Source organism: Salvelinus namaycush, chromosome 16 (assembly GCF_016432855.1).
Source record: "Salvelinus namaycush isolate Seneca chromosome 16, SaNama_1.0, whole genome shotgun sequence".
Classification (NCBI taxonomy): Eukaryota; Metazoa; Chordata; class Actinopteri; order Salmoniformes; family Salmonidae; genus Salvelinus; species Salvelinus namaycush.
This window is the reverse complement of record NC_052322.1, coordinates 26,298,427-26,315,775: the sequence shown is the minus strand read 5'-3', so window position 1 is coordinate 26,315,775 and position 17,349 is coordinate 26,298,427.

The following is a 17,349-nucleotide window of genomic DNA, read 5'->3' as shown; positions in this document are numbered from 1 at the left end:
GTGTTAGCTAATCCAAGTTTATCATTTTAAAAGGCTAATTGATCATTAGAAAACCCTTTTGCAATTATGCTAGCACAGCTGAAAACTGTTGTTCTGATTAAAGAAGCAATACAACTGGCCTTCTTTAGACTAGTTGAGTATCTGGAGCATCAGCATTTGTGGGTTGGATTACAGGCTCAAATAGCCAGAAACAAATAACTTTCTTCTGAAACTCTTCGGTCTATTCTTGTTCTGAGAAATGAAGCCTATTCCATGCGAGAAATTGCAAGAAAATGATGATCTCGTACAAAGCTGGGCACTACTCCCTTCACAGAACAGCATAAACTGGCCCTAACCAGAATAGAAAGAGGAGTGGGAGGCCCCGGTGCACAACTGAGCAAGAGGACAAGCACATTAGAATGTCTAGTTTGAGAAACAGACACCTCACAAGTCCTCAACTGGCAGCTTCATTAAATATTACCCGCAAAACACCAGTCTCAACGTCAATAGTGAAGAGGCAACTCCGGGATGCTGGCCTTCTACTGAGGAGTATTTCTGTCTGTAATAAAGCCCTTCATTCTGATTAGCTGGGCCAGGCTCCCAAGTGGATGGGCCCCTGCCCAGTCATTTGAAATCTATAGATTAGGGCCTAATGAATTCATTTCAGTTGACTGATATCCTTCTATGAATTGTATCTCAGTAAAATTGTTTAAATTGTTATATGTTGCGTTTATATTTTTGTTCAGTATATATACAGTACCAGTCAAAAGTTTGGACACACCTACTCATTCAAGGGTTTCTTTGTTTTTACTATTTTCTACATTGTAGAATAGTAGTGAAGACATCAAAACTATGAAATAACACATATGGAATCATATACTAACCAAAAAAGTGTTAAACAAATCAAAATAGATTTCATATTTAAGACTCTTCAATTTAGCCACCTGTTGGGGGTTACCCTGGGGGTCGGGTGTGGGGCTACACCAATACCATGATTACTGTATATATGTGATAACCTTTGTATGCTTACAATGCGCAATGATGAAACAATACTGGGTAATGGAGATGTACTGCTTTAGTTCCCAGGCTGAGAACTAAAGCACCTGCTGATAGTCACGCAGCCTCAAGGCCAAGATAGTAGAGTGAGAAACCACAGTCTAGGCATGTTTTTCTCATCTTAGATACTTTGTATCTAATCCAATGCAACAATGTTAAGATATGATTGACAGTAGGTTGTATAAAGAGTGTTGTCTCCTGTTTCGCCACACAGATCTTTACTATAGACTACTGAGGTACTCTGTATGTGAATCTCTGTCTGCAATTGCATTTTATTACTGAAGAGTTTTATACCAAGGTTCCTGTGTCTGTGTCATCTATCTGGAAGACTGATTACTGAAGGAAGCGTACATCACCCCATGCAAAGGACCACCCAACATTTGGCGAGCTTACCAGGAGTGAGTAACCACCGCGTCTGGATGATCTTCATCCCACTGTGCAGCGCATCAAATTATAAGGTAAGCAGACACCTGTTAAACCAAAAGTCTGAAATTAGAAAAAGCACTATGTGGTTGTTGACTCATTCCAGTATGTATGTGGCACCTCACTCATGGGGTTGATAATTACAGGAACAGTCTATTCCTACATTTATTTACAAGCCCGTAATATGATGTATATGTGATAAATGACACAGAACCCCGGGTGTAATAGTTAGAAATTCCTGAGGGTCTAATGGAACCTTGTGTGAGGAATTTGGTTATGGATTAGGACGAACCAAGTCAGTACTGATGTACTGGGTGACAAGTGATTGAAAGTGTTATATGCACATGGTGTTCTTACCTGAGGGAAGACACTGGTTTTATGTATGGTGTTCTTACCTGAGGGAAGACACTGGATTTATGTATGGTGTTCTTACCTGAGGGAAGACACTGGTTTTATGTATGGTCACCTTACCTGAGGGAAGACACTGGTTTTATGTATGGTCACCTTACCTGAGGGAAGACACTGGATTTTTGTATGGTCACCTTACCTGAGGGAAGGCATTAGTTTTGTTTTGATATGTGTAAACTCAGCAAAAAAAGAAACGTCTTCTCACTGTCAACTGCGGGTTTTTTCAGCAAACTTAACATGTGTAAATATTTGTATGAACATAACAAGATTCAACCACTGAGACATAAACTGAACAAGTTCCACAGACATGTGACTAACAGAAATGGAATAATGTGTCCCTGAACAAAGGGGGGGGGGGTCAAAATCAAAAGTAACAGTCAGTATCTGGTGTGGCCACTAGCTGCATTAAGTACTTATTACATACAGCCGGGAAGAACTATTAGATATAAGAGCAACGTCAACTTACCAACATTACGACCAGGAATACGACTTTTCCGAAGCGGATCCTCAGTTTGGACCACCACCCAGGACAATGGATCGGATCCCAGTAGGTGACCCAAAACAACGGCGCTGCAGAAGGGGCAGACGGAGCGGTCTTCTGGTCAGGCTCCGTAGACGGGCACATCGCTCACCGCTCCCGAGTATGCTACTCGCCAATGTCCAGTCTCTTGACAACATGGTAGACGAAATTTGAGCAAGGGTTGCCTTCCAGAGAGACATCGGAGATTGTAACATTCTCTGTTTCATGGAAACATGGCTCACTCGGGATATGTTATCAGAGCCGGTACAGCCAGCCGGTTTCTTCACGCATCGCGCCGACAGAAACAAACATCTCTCTGGTAAGAAGAAGGGCGGGGGTGTATGCCTTATGATTAACGAGTCGTGGTGTGATCATAACAACATACAGGAACTCAAGTCCTTTCGTTCACCTGACCTAGAATTCCTTACAATCAAATGCCGACCGCATTATCTACCAAGAGAATTCTCTTCGATTATAATCACAGCAGTGTATATCCCCCCCAAGCAGACACCTTGACGGGCCTGAAAGAACTTCATTGGACTCTATGTAAACTGGAAACCACATATCCTGAGGCTGCATTTATTGTAGCTTGGGATTTTAACAAGGCTAATCGAAAAACAAGGCTCCCTAAATTTTATCAGCATATCGAATGCGCTACCCGGGCTGGCAAAGTTCTGGATCATTGCTACTCTAACTTCCGTGATGCATATAAAGCTCTTCCTTGCCCTCCTTTCGGCAAATCTGACCATGACTCCATTTTGTTGCTCCTAGTCTATAGACAGAAACTAAAACAGGAAACGCCCGTGCTCAGGTCTGTTCAACGCAGGTCCGACCAATCTGATTCCACGCTTCATGATTGCTTCGATCACGTGGACTGGGATATGTTCCGAATAGCCTCAGACAACAACATTGATGTATACGCTGATTCAGTGAGCGAGTTTATTAGCAAGTGCATTGGTGATGTTGTACCCACGGTGACTATTAAAACGTTCCCCAACCAGAAACCGGGGATTGATGGCAGCATTCGCACAAAATTGAAAGCGCGAACCACTGCTTTTAATCATGGCAAGGCGACTGGAAACATGACCGAATACAAACAGTGTAGCTATTCCCTCCGCAATCAATCAAACAAGCTAAGCGTCAGTATAGAGACAAAGTAGAGTCGCAATTCAACGGCTCAGATACGAGACGTATGTGGCAGGGTCTACAGTCAATCACGGATTACAAAAAGAAAACCAGCCCCGTCGCGGACACCGATGTCTTGCTCACAGACAAACTCAACAACTTCTTTGCTCGCTTTGAGGACAATACAGTGCCACTGACACGGCCTGCTAAGAAAACCTGCGGACTCTCCTTCATCGCAGCCAAAGCGAGAAAAACTTTTAAACGTGTTAACCCTCGCAAGGCTGCCGGCCCAGACGGCATCCCTAGCCGCGTCCTCAGAACATGCGCAGACCAGATGGCTGGTGTGTTTACGGACATATTCAATCAATCCCCATCTCAGTCTGCTGTTCCCACATGCTTCAAGAGGGCCACCATTGTTCCTGTTCCCAAGAAAGCTAAGGTAACTGAGCTAAATGACTATCGCCCCGTACCACTCACTTCTGTCATCATTGAAGTGCTTTGAGAGACTAGTCAAGGATCATATCACCTCCACCCTACCTGACACCCTAAACCCACTCCAATTTGCTTACCACCCCAATAGGTCCACAGACGACGCAATCACACTGCACACTGCCCGATCCCATCTGGACAAGAGGAATACCTATGTAAGAATTCTGTTCATCGATTACAGCTCAGCATTTAACACCATAGTACCCTCCAAACTCGTCATGAAGCTAACCCTAACCCCGCCCTGTGCAACTGGGTCCTGGACTTTCTGACGGGCCGCCCCCAGGTGGTGAGGGTAGGAAACAACATCTCCACCCCGCTGATCCTCAACACTAGGCCCCACTAGGGTGCGTTCTCAGCCCTCTCCTGTACTCCCTGTTCACCCATGACTGCGTGGCCATGCACACCTCCAACTCAATCATCAAGTTTGCAGACGACACTACAGTGGTAGGCTTGATTACCAACAACGATGAGACGGCCTACAGGGAGGAGGTGAGGGCCCCTCAGAGTGTGGTGTCAAGAAAATAACCTCACACTCAACGTCAACAAAACAAAGGAGATGATTGTGGACTTCAGGAAACAGCAGAGGGAGCACCCCACTATCCACATCAATGGGACAGTAGTGGAGAAGGTGGAAAGTTTTAAGTTCCTCGGCGTACACATCACAGACAAACTGAAATAGTCCACCCAAACAGACAGCATGGTGAAGAAGGCACAACAGCGCCTCTTCAACCTCAGGAGGCTGAAGAAATTTGGCTTGTCACCAAAAACACTCACAAACTTTTACAGATGCACAATCGAGAGCATCCTGTCGGGTACGGCAACTGCTCTGTCCACAACCATAAGGCTTTCCAGAGGGTAGTGAGGTCTGCACAACGCATCACCGGGGGCAAAGTACCTGCCCTCCAGGACACCTACACCCCCCGATGTCACAAGAAGGCCAAAAAGATCATCAAGGACAACAACCACCCGAGCCACTGCCTGTTCACCCCGCTATCATCCAGACGGCGAGGTCAGTACATGTGCATCAAAGCTGGGACCGAGAGACTGAAAAACAGCTTCTATCTCAAGGCCATCAGACTGTTAAACAGCCATCATTAACATTGAGTGGCTGCTGCCAACATACTGACTCAAATCTCTAACCACTTTAATAATAAAAAATTGGATGTAATAAATGTATCACTAGTCACATTAAACAATGCCACGTTATATAACGTTTACATACCCTACATTATTCATCTTATGTGTATATACTGTACTCTATACCATCTACTGCATCTTGCCTATGCAGTTCGGCCATCGCTCATCCATATATTTATATGTACATATTCTTATTAATTCCTTTACAATTGTGTATATAAGGTAATTGTTGTGAAATTGTTAGATTACTTGTTAGACATTGCTGCACGATCAGAACTAGAAGCACAAGTTTCGCTACACTAGCATTAACATCTGCTAACCATGTGTATGTGACCAATAAAATTTGATTTGATTTGATTACTGTAGTGCATCTCCTCCTCATGGACTGCACCAGATTTGTCAGTTCTTGCTGTGAGATGTTACCCCACTCTTCCACCAAGACACATGCAAGTTCCCAGACATTTCTGGGGGGAATGGCCCTAGCCCTCACCCTCCGATCCAACAGGTCCCAGACGTTCTCAATGGGATTGAGATCCGGGCTCTTCGCTGGCCATGGCAGAACACTGACATTCCTGTCTTGCAGGAAATCACGCACAGTATGGCTGGTGGCATTGTCATGCTGGAGGGCCAGCATGAGCCTGCAGGAAGGGTACCACGAGGGAGGAGTATGTCTTCCCTGTAACGCACAGCGTTGAGATTGCCTGCAATGACAACAAGCTCAGTCCGATGATGCTGTGACACACCACCCCAGACCATGACGGACCCTCCACCCCCAAATCGATCCCGTTCCAGAGTACAGGCCTCGGTGTAACGCTCATTCCTTCGACGATAAACGCGAATCCGACCATCACCCCTGGTGAGACAAAACCGTGACTAGTCAGTGAAGAACACTTTTTGCCAGTCCTGTCTGGTCCAGCGACGGTGGGTTTGTGCCCATAGGTGACGTTGTTGCCGGTGATGTCTGGTGAGGATCTGCCTTACAACAGGCCTACAAGCCCTCAGTCCAGCCTCTCTCAGCCTATTGTGGAGAGTCTGAGCACTAATGGAGTGATTTTGCGTTCCTGGTATAACTCAGGCAGTTGTTGTTGCCATCCTGTACCTGTCCCGCAGGTGTGATGTTCGGATGTACCGATCCTATGCAGGTGTTGTTACACGTGGTCTGCCACTGCGAGGACGATCAGCTGTTCGTCCTGTCTCCCTGTAGCGCTGTCTTAGGTGTCTCACAGTACGGACATTTCAATTTATTGCCCTGGCCACATCTGCAGTCCTCATGCCTCCTTGCAGCATGCCTGAGGCACATTCACACAGATGAGCAGGGACCCTGGGCATCTTTCTTTTGGTGTTTATCAGAGTCAGTAGAAAGGCCTCTTTAGTGTCAAATCAAATTGTGCCAGCTGAGAAAAAGTTGTGCGTGGCAGTGCAGAGGAACGTTGGCAGGTGAATTTAGATGGAGCCCTTGGAAAGATGATACCCAAAATTATTATTTTCAGATATAAATACTACGCTGTATCAACAAAAAACAGATTGTAACTTGATAACATGCGGGAAGAAAATGACAGACTGAGGCGCAACAACCTCCAACTTTGTTCGACATTTGAAGCTGCACAAAGAACAGTAAGTCGTGGATAATATAGCCGACACCTATATCATTCATAACTTTGCTAGTGTAGCATGTTGGCTAACGTAACGTTAAATCAATGAGCCTCCACACAGTCAGTCAGTGCGGGAACGTGATCATTACACCCAAGATTGAGCTACAACTGGTTAGGCAGTTGGTAGCCTAAATCCTGCCTGATGTCAATGGCTTTAGGAACAGCAGTAACATATGTTAGCCTACTGTAACCACACACACAGTGTGTGTGTGTGTGTGTTGAGGTTGGGCGATTGTGTACAAGCCTACATCGCCCGATTGCCCCATAGTGATCCTAGATAGTTGATCGCTATTGGGGAGGGGGGGGTCTTTCTTATGGCTACCCATGAATTTCCATGGAAATATATAGTTTATTTGGAAAGTAATAAATATATTTTTAAAAGCATTCATGATTTGAATAAATGTAATATACTAACTATTACTCTTGTTAAAAATATAAAATGGTATTACATTTGGTGAAGAGCATGTTGTGACTTGTTTAGGACTCAAAACTCTGTCACGCCCTGACCATAGAGAGCCCTTGGGGTTCTCTATGGTGCAATAGGTCAGAGCGTGACTAGGGGGTGTTCTAGTCTAGAATTTCTATGTTGGTGTGAGTATGGTTCCCAATTGGAGTCAGCTGATGATCATTGCCTCTAATTGGGGATCATACTTAGTGTGGTCCTTTTCCCACCTGCGTTTGTGGGATATTGTTTCGTTTTGGTTTAGTGCTATGTGCGCTACGAACTTCACGTTCCTTTATTCTTTGTTGTTTTTTGAAGGTTCACTTTAATAAATATATGGAACTCTACTCACGATGCGCCTTGGTCCGCTCATTATGTATACGACGAACGTGACAAACTCAAAGTTTAGGACTTGAGACTTGACTTGAGACTTGTTGGTCTTGACTTGAGACTTGACTCGGACTTGCCTGTCTTGACTTGGGACTTGACTTGGGACTTGAGTGCTAAGACTTGAGACTTACTTGTGACTTGTAAAACAATGACTTGGTCCCACCTCTGGTAATAAATATCAAAGACTCAAACCATCTGCCTCCCGGGTCTTGCCTTGTGCCCTTATACCATGACAGATTCAACCAAATGCAGTGCAGAGACAGTGGGTCCCACACCAATTAAACATATTAGTCCTAAACAATATTTACAGGACAAATATCCCTACTTGAAAACCGACCTGGACTGGGTGTTTTGTAAATGGACAAACAAAGAAGAAAAGTACAGATATCCGGTCACAAGAACATTTGATAAGATGTGTGATGTGATAAGTCACATAGTCAAGGGAAGGCAAGCCAGTAAGAAGAAGACTAATAAGAAGGTTACCATACTGTCAGCCACTATATTGGGACTAATTCGGACTGAAGGACAGACGTTTTATGCTCAAAGTCAGTTGAAACAGTTGAAGAGTAAATGGGTGGCGGAACAAGGGAAAAGAGAGACCCAGGATGTGGGCCCCTTCACCCTACAGCTCCCCCACCTTATGAAGATAAAGAAGGTGTGGAAGTGAGAGAAGGTTTATACGCTTTAATAGCTAATGGTACAAAGGTCATTAATTAAGGCGAAACTAATGAAAGGAGAAGAGTCTACAAAAGGGGGAAAAAAAGAATAAAACGAGATGGAGAAAAAAGTGTTAGTAATTGGTGAATTGCGGAATTAGGGTCCCCCGGGTCCTCGTCAACCCCTCTAGGAAACCCAGGCAAAGACAAAGACAGGAAGATTCCGCATATGGTCAACAGTTCATATAAGGGCAGTAGTGGACCCTGGGATCCGGAGAAGGACTGGGAAACAGGCAGTAAGAAAAAGATCTCATACAAACCAGTGAGAATTGCCAGACATCTGATGGAAGAACAAAGTTTGGAACGAGTAAAAGAATAGTGTTTTCGAAGAACAATGGAAAGACTTAAGGCGTAAAGTCTGCGAACACCGAAAACAACTGAGGGAATTACAGGAAGACGATTCTGAGGAAAACAAGAGACAATATGACGAACTAAGAGAACAACTCACGGAAGAGGAAAGAATGGAAGGTGATATAGAAGAGAAAATGGAAAGAATGAAACTGGAAGAGGAAACATGTAGAGGATATAGCGCAAGAAGTTCGGATGATGACCCAAAGGGCGTGTTCCCTCTAGTGTACAAACAAGGCCCGGGGGGCAAATGCATGCTGAATACAAGCGTTTTACAGAGTTTTGGAGATATTGCAATTGCTGCTAAATCCCTACCAATAATGTCGAAAGGAGCCGAAGTCTGGATAAGAGAATTTGAAACAAGGCAAGGCCACCAGACCCTATGCCTTGGAGATATGAAGGCAATTTTATCCCGGGCATTCACCCATGGACAGTTCACTGATGTAATGATCCGTTGTGGGTTAATGGCTCAACCCGCTGAGCTGGAGTTAAGCCAGTACAGACAACACCTATGGGACTGCTTGAGAGATATGTTCCCTACCATGCCAGACATGAGTAGACTATCTGACTATAAATTTGTACCCGACTCAGATTTCGGAGATTGGATAGATAACCTGAAACAAAAATGGCTTGAGGAATTGGGAGAGCGCCATGACCATTCTGAAGCCACCCGAGAACATGTATTATGACAGAGCCTGCCGCAAACTCCCAGAAAAAGTACAGACGCAACTGAGGGATGTCGTGGGCTGGGATAGAAAAGTGTGTGGGGAACGCGAGGATTATGAGACACCACTACCAGAACTGGCTTCGTGATAAACAAGCAGAGAAATCAAGACAGGGGCTTGATGGTGCAGTAAAAAAGGCCCAATTGGCTCAATTGGAGAAGAGTAACAAAGGAGGTGAGCCTGACATGGTGATGATGAACACTCCTGCTCCTACAGCTTCCTCAAGTGGACCTGCTCCGCAACCACAGCCCATAGTGCCTTTTGTACAATTTCCCCCTCAGACCTATGGGAACCCACAACCCTGGGCCCACCATCACCCAGAATGCCAGCTCTCGGTGATGGACACCAATGTACATGAAATCCTCAATATCAAGGATGGGCTACAACACCTGGAGTGGACCGAAGAGGGAGAGGAAATTTCAGAGGAGGAAACCAACAACAAGGTGGATATCAGCAGCAACCCCAAACCTATGGAGGACCTCCCCAGCAGGCACAAGGAGGTTACCAGCCTGGTCCTGGCCACCAAGGAGGATGCAGAGGAAATCAACCACAGAGAGGGGGAAGAGGAGGTGTCTGGCCACAAGGAAATCAGAACACCAACAGTTCCTATTTTCCTGACGATCAGCAATGAAGAGGCCCAGACACTTCCTCCAGTGTCCCCGGTACATATTCAAAGATGGGGAAAATGGACCCAATAATCAAACTTCAGGTACATGGAAGAACTATCCCATTCTTAATTGACACCGGAGCCCACTGTTCTTGCTTAGATGCACCAGCCTGACCTCTCTGACACTGCTCTGACTGATGCTGACTTGGAGCTTTCGTTGATGGTTCTGCATATATAGATCAAACTACAGGGAAGAAACATGCAGGGTTTGGTATTGTGAAAATTGATAGAATCACTCACATACAACAACCATTACCAGATACTTTCTCAGCTCAACAGGCTGACCTTTTGGCACTAACCACTGCCTGTAAACTGGTAGAAGGGAAAAGGATTACAATTTTCTCTGATTCTGCTTATGCAATAGGGGTTTGTCTCTCCTGGTGTGGTGTCTGGAGAAGTAGGGGTTTTCACAATGCTTGTGGAAGTCCTATTCGTAATAGAAATATGGTTTTAGATCTCTTGGAGGCTATGATGCTGCCCTCTGCTTTGGCTATTGTGAAGGTTGCTGCTCACACTGGGGGGAAAGATTGTGTGAGTATGGGTAACGCCATGGCAGATGAGGCTGCTAAATTGGCTGCCTCAAAGTGTCATAGCCACTCCATGTTCTTCTCTGCTACTGTTGGGAAAGACACTGATGATTTGGCATCTAAACAGGCGTTGGATGTTGGTTCTCATTTGGTATGGCAACAGCGGGGTTGTAAACTTGACCCCGTTTCTAGAATTTGGAGACAGACTCTGTCTGGCGGACCGTGTCTGCCGGCTTGTCTTATCGCCTCTGTTTGCCAAGTGGCCCACAGTATGACCCATTTGTCAAGGTGGATATGATAGAGGCAATTTCTTTGGATTGGTTTTGTCCAAATTTGACTCAGCATGTGAAACAGTTTGTTTCGATGTGCTACGTGCATGCAATTTAACACTGCCAAAGGAGCACCTCTGAAACCAGGTCATTTCCCTATGCCAAGAGGACCATTTGTCCATCTTGCCATGGATTTTATAGATCTTGCAGAAAGAAAAGAAAGGAAAAGGTACTGTTTAGTCCTTATTGACACGATTCACTAGGTGGGTGGAGGCATTTCTCACCACACACTGTGATGCTAAGACAGTAGCAAAGCTACTAGTGAGGGAGATAATACCTAGATTTGGTGTTCCTGAGGGTTTATCTGCAGACAATGGTACCCACTTCACTGGTGATGTAGTGAAGCAGGTAGCCATAATGATGGGAGTGGACCAGAAGTTTGTGTCCATCTACCACCCCCAGAGTAATGGGGTTACCGAGAGAGCTAACCAATCCATTAAACAAGGGTTAGCTAAGGCATGCCACTCCACCAAGAAATCTTGGGTGGATTGTTTACCACTGGTGTTAATGAAAATGTGCAGTAGTGTTAATAAAGGCCTGGGGTATACACCACATGAAATGTTGACAGGAAGACACATGAATGTTCCTGCACACAAACCCATGACTGACAGACAAATAGACCTCACTCTAGCTGAAGTAGAACACATGGAGTACATGAAAGACCCAGATCTCTCCACTCTCACACTAGGAAAGCTCAGGAGGAGGTACCAGGTGAGGACCCCGACTACCTGAATGTGGAGGTTGGAGACTGGGTCCACAAGAGAAAATTGAACCAGCCAAGATGGATGGGGCCATTCAAGGTAACCGTGGCAACACCAACAGTGGTCAGAGTTCAGGAATGGTCTGGCTGGCACCACCTGTCCCACTGCCAGAAGGTGTTCAGCCCACAGGAGATGATGGCGCCAGACACAGCCAGACACAGCCAGAAACAAGAGGCAGAAGTAGATGTGAGTCGAGACCAAAGACTTGAAAAAGATGAAGGGCAAGACCAAAGCCCTGAAGAACCAAGTGTTTTACATGACCAGCAAGGTTATGTTGTAAATAAACAAAACCTTAGGGGGTATAAGAGAGGGAAGACGAGAGCATGTGGTCATTGGTGGTTGACTGTGTTGGCTCTATCCACACTACTTGTTTGTGTGGGTGAAGCCGGCCCTGTCAACACGTGAGTAAAGTTTGTTCGAGACTTAGGTAGAAAAGTGTCCCCAAACGGGACTGCGGTGTTAATTTTGTCTAAACCCAAATCCATGAGAGAGTTGTTTGGTTCAATGAGTAGACCAATGGCAGAGACAGATCAGGCCTGTGGACCAAAATCCTGCTTGATATGTCTAAGCTCTCTAATACTCTCAGCCCTAGTGATGATGATGTTCTGACCAGGATGGGTAAATGGTTCACTGGGAAATTTGGAAATGTTATGGGCCAGATTTTCATGGGAATCTTATCATTTGTAGTTCCTGTGTTGATATGCTTTTGCTGTGTTTTGATTTTTTGTTGTCTTGGTAAATGGGCAGTGAAGAAGACCATGCCTGGTTTAATGGTATTGGCATTACCTGCCTCCTATGATGAATACTATGATGCCACTGGTGTTGACCCAAACTATGACCCTCTTGCTTGCCCCACTGACCCAGAGGATGATTACTATACTACCTATATGTGAATGGTTAAAAGTTCCAGGTGTCTACCGTCAATTTCTGTACATGGTTATATGAGACTAGGTAGTCTCAAAAGGGGGAATGTTGGGGGTTACCCTGGGGTTCGGGTGTGGGGCTACACCAATACCATGATTACTGTATATATGTGATAACCTTTGTATGCTTGCAATGCGCAATGATGAAAAAATACTGGGTAATGGAGATGTACTGCTTTAGTTCTCAGGCTGAGAACTAAATCACCCCATGCAAAGGACCACCCAACACACCCTTTGCCTTGATGACAGCTTTGCAGACGCTTGGCATTCTCTCAACCAGCTTCATGAGGTAGTCACCTGAAATGCATTTCAATTAACCTTTACTTCATACCCATCCCGGATCCGGGAGCATCCTCATCAAAAAAGCTGACTAGCATAGCCTAGCCTAACGGGACAGGGATATCATATAATATAATTTCATGAAATCACAAGTCCAATACAGCAAATGAAAGATAAACATCTTGTGAATCCAGCCATCAATTCCGATTTTTAAAATGTTTTACAGCGAAAACACAATATGCATTTATATTAGCTAACCACAATAGCCAAACACACAACGGCATATTTTCACCATGTTTCCACCGCATAGGTAGCCTTCACAAAACCCACAAATAGAGATAAAATTAATCACTAACCTAGAACAACTTCATCAGATGACAGTCTTATAACATCATGTTATACAATACACTTATGTTTTGTTCAAAAATGTGCATATTTATAGCTACAAATCCTGGTTTTACATTGTAGCCACCATCACAAATAGCACCAAAGCAGCCAGAATAATTACAGAGAGCAACGTGAAATACATAAATACTCATCATAAAACATTTATGAAAAATACATGGTGTACAGCAAATGAAAGATAAACATCTTGTGAATCCAGCCAATATTTCCAATTTTTTAAGTGTTTTACAGCGAAAACACAATATATATTTCTATTAGCTCATCACAATAGCCAAACACACAAAGCTATTTATCCACCGCCAGCATAGATTTCACAAAAACAGCAATATAGATAAAATTAATCACTAACCTTTGGACAACTTCATCAGATGACAGTCTTATAACATCATGTTATACAATACATTTATGTTTTGTTCGAAAATGTGCATATTTAGAGCTGCAAATCGTGGTTATACATTGTGAATATGTAGCAACAATTCACCAAAATCTCCGGAGATATTTTGGACAGTCACCTAATCTAATCAAAGAACTCATCATAAACTTTACTAAAAAATACATGTTGTACAGCAAATGAAAGATACACTGGTTCTTAACTTCTTATGGCTGCAGCCCGACGTCGGTACACTTATGACAACAGCCAGCTCAAGTGGAGGGCGCGAAATTCAAAATATATATTTTTTAAATATTTAACTTTCACACATTAACAAGTCCAATACAGCATATGAAAGGTACACATCTTGTGAATCCAGCCAACATGTCCGATTTTTAAAATGTTTTACAGCGAAAACACCACGTATATTTATGTTAGCTCACCACCAAATACAAAAGAGGACAGACATTTTTCACAGCACAGGTAGCATGCACAAAGCCAATCTAACTAACCAAGAACCAACCAAACTAACCAAGAAACAACTTCATCAGATGACAGTCTTATAACATGTTATTCAATAAATCTATGTTTTGTTCGAAAAATGTGCATATTTCAGGTATAAATCATAGTTTTCATTGCAGCTACAATCAGAAGTTGCACCGAAAGCAGACAGAATAATTACAGACACCAACGTCAAATACCTAATTACTCATCATAAAACATTTCTGAAAAATACATAGTGTACAGCAATTGAAAGACAGGCATCTTGTGTTTCCAGACAATATTTCCGATTTATCAAGTGTTTTACAGCGAAAACACAATATAGCGTTATATTAGCTTAGCACAATAGCCAGAAAGACAAGCCATTTCCCAGTAGCAAAAGTAAGCGATCGTAACAAACAAGCAAAATATATATAATTTTTGACTAACCTTGATTTTCTTCCTCAGATGACAGTCCTATAACATCAGGTTATACATACACTTATGTTTTGTTCGAAAATGTGCATATTTAGAGCTGAAATCAATGGTTACACCGTGTGCTAACTTAGCTACTTTTCCCCACTACGTCCGGATTTTTCCTGACACTTTTTCTGACACACATATTCTGACCAAATAGCTATTCATAAACATAACTAAAAAATACATGTTGTATAGGAAATGATAGATCCATTAGTTCTTAATGAAATCGCAGTGTTAGAATTCTAAAAAATAACTTCATTATGATAAGCAGCTTCGGTATAGCTAGAGTACCCAAACGTTGGCCGCCCACGACTAGTTCACATGCACGACAGATATATGAAATAGCATCATAAAATGTTTCTTACTTTTGCTGATCTTTCATCAGAATGTTGGACAAGGTGTCCTTTGTCCAGAACAGTCGTTGTTTGGAATTAGAACGGACTCTTTCCCTCTTGAATTAGCACGCGCGCTAGCCGGGTGGCACGAATCGCTCCATCGTCAACAAAGTCAGAGAACAGAACACGGCAAAACTCCCGAAAAAATTTCAATAATCTGATTAAACTATATTGAAAAAACATACTTTACGATGATATGGTCACATGTATCAAATAAAATCAAAGCCGGAGATATTGGTCGTCCATAACGGCAGCTAAACAGAAGGCAATCCCACTGTCCAGCGCGCGCTCCTCAGAGTACCGGAAATGAGGGACACGTCATACAAAGAGCCTGTATTCAACGTCAGACCAAGATAAACACGAAATTTCTTCTCTCACAGCCTCTTGACACCCAGGGGAAGGTCTATGAAGTGCACGAAGACTCTTACGTTTCATGCCCATGTATAGGCAGGAAGAAAAGCAGAGCCTCGATTTCAGACTTTTCACTTCCTGGTCAGGAAGTTTGTGCCAAATGAGTTCTGTTTGACTCACAGATATAATTCAAACGGTTTTAGAAACTAGAGAGTGTTTTCTATCCAATAGTAATAATAATATGCATATTGTACGAGCAAGAATTGAGTACGAGGCCGTTTGAAATGGGCACATTTTATCTGGCTACTCAATACGCCCCCTGCAGCCCAAACAGGTTAATGCAACCACTGTGTTAGATTTTTAAAAATAACTTTACTACAACATACAAAAAGCATTATTGTGAGACAGCGCTCATATATTCTACCCCCTGTTGGAGTGAACATATTCCACAGAAATACGAAATAACATCATAAATTGTGTCTTACTTTTGCTGAGCTTCCATCAGAATGTTGTGCAAGGAGTCCTTGGTCCAGAATAAATCGTTGTTTGGTTTTAGAATGTCCATTTCTTCTGTCGAATTAGCAACCTTGGCTTGCCATGTGGCGCGAACATGCCCATCTTCTCTTGGCGCAAAGAACGGAAAATTCCAAAAGTCCCAATAAACGTTGAATAAACTGATAAAACTCGGTTGAAAAATCCTACTTTATGATGTTTTTCTCATATGTATCAAATAAAATCAGAGCCGGAGATATTCGCCGTGTATACCGAACGCTTTTCAGAAGACATTGTGGAGCTCCTTCGCGCACCGTGGAAAACTGACAAAATGGCTGACCTGTCACTCCAAAAGCTCTTATTCGGCCTCAGATCAAGCTAGACACCCCATTCAACCTTCCACTGCCTGTTGACATCTAGTGGAAGGCGTATGAAGTGCATACATATCGATAAATAAAAGCCAGTTGAATAGGCAGGCCCTGAAACAGAGCCTCGTTTTCAGATTTTTCACTTCCTGTATGGAAGTTTGCTGCCAAATTAGTTCTGTTTTACTCACAGATATAATTCAAACAGTTTTAGAAACTTCTAAGTGTTTTCTATCCAATAGTAATAATAATATGCATATTGTATGATCTAGAACAGAGTACGAGGCCGTTTAATTTGGGCACGATTTTTTCCAAAGTGAAAACAGCGCCCCCCTATTGACAATACGTTTTTAACAGGTGTGCCTTGTTAAAAGTTAATTAGTGGAAATTCTTTCTATCTTAATGTGTTTGAGACAATCAGTTGTGTTGTGACAAGGTAGGGGTGGTATACAGAAGATATCCCTATTTGGTAAAAGACCAAGTCCATATTATGGCAAGAACTGCTCAAATAAGCAAAGAGAAACGACAGTCCATCATTACTTTAAGACATGAAGGTCAGTCAATCCGGAAAGTTTATTCAAGTGCAGTCACAAAAACCATCAAACACTATGATGAAACTGGCTCTCATGAGGACCGCCACAGGAAAGGAAGAGAAGACCCAGAGTTACCTCTGCTGCAGAGGATAAGTTCATTAGAGTTACCAGAGTTACCAGGGGGGGTCCTCAGAAATTGCAGCCCAAATAAATGTTTCACAGAATTCAAGTAACAGACACATCTCACCATTAACTGTTCAGAGGAGACTGTGTGAATCTGGCCTTCAGGGTCAAATTGCTGCAAAGAAACCACTACTAAAGGACACCAACAATAATAAGAGACTTGCTTGGGCCAAGAAACACAAGCAATGGACATGAAATCTGTCCTTTTGTCTGATGAGTCCAAATGTGAGATTTTTGGTTCCAACCACCATGTCTTTCTGAGATGCAGAGTAGGTGATGTCCACGTGTGTGGTTCCCACCGTGAAGCAGGAAATGTGATGGTACCGCTGTCTGTGATTTATTTAGATTTCAAGGCATACTTAACCAGCAATAGACCATCCCATCTGGTTTGCACATATT